An 812-nucleotide genomic window follows, 5' to 3' on the forward strand; every position below is an offset into this window, starting at 1 on the left:
CCTCACCCCCACCCCCCCACTCCCACCCCCCCCCCCCACCCCCCCCACCCCCCCCATCCCCCCCCCCCCCCACCCCCCCCACACCACCACCATCACCCCACCCCCCACTCCATCCCCATCACCCCCATCACCCACCCCCACCATCACCACCAACACCACCCCACCATCACATCACCACCATCACCACCATCACCATCACCATCACCACCACACCACCACCACTCACCATCACCACCATCATCACCACCATCACCATCACCACCATCACCACACCATCACCCCCATCACCACCATCCCCCATCACCATCCCACTCCCATCACCATCACCATATCACCACCCTCACCACCATCACCACCATCATCACCACCACCATCACCACCATCATCACCATCACCACCATCATCACCCACCACCATCACCACCATCACCCCCACCATCACCACCATCATCCCCCCCACCATCACCACCATCATCACCACCATCACCATCACCACCATCACCACCACCATCATCACCACCACCATCATCATCACCACCATCACCATCACCACCATCACCACCATCACCACCATCACCATCACCACCATCACCATCATCACCATCACCACCATCACCACCACCACCATCACCACCACCATCACCATCACCACCATCACCATCACCACCATCCCCATCACCACCATCACCACCATCACCACCACCATCACCACCATCACCACACCATCACCACCATCACCACCATCACCATCACCACCATCACCACCACCATCACCACCACCATCACCACCATCACCACCATCACCACCATCAC

The sequence above is a fragment of the Petromyzon marinus genome, chromosome 74, assembly GCF_048934315.1.
Source record: "Petromyzon marinus isolate PM22_M1 ecotype Great Lakes invasive population chromosome 74, UKy_Petmar_22M1.pri1.0, whole genome shotgun sequence".
NCBI classification, from domain to species: Eukaryota; Metazoa; Chordata; class Hyperoartia; order Petromyzontiformes; family Petromyzontidae; genus Petromyzon; species Petromyzon marinus.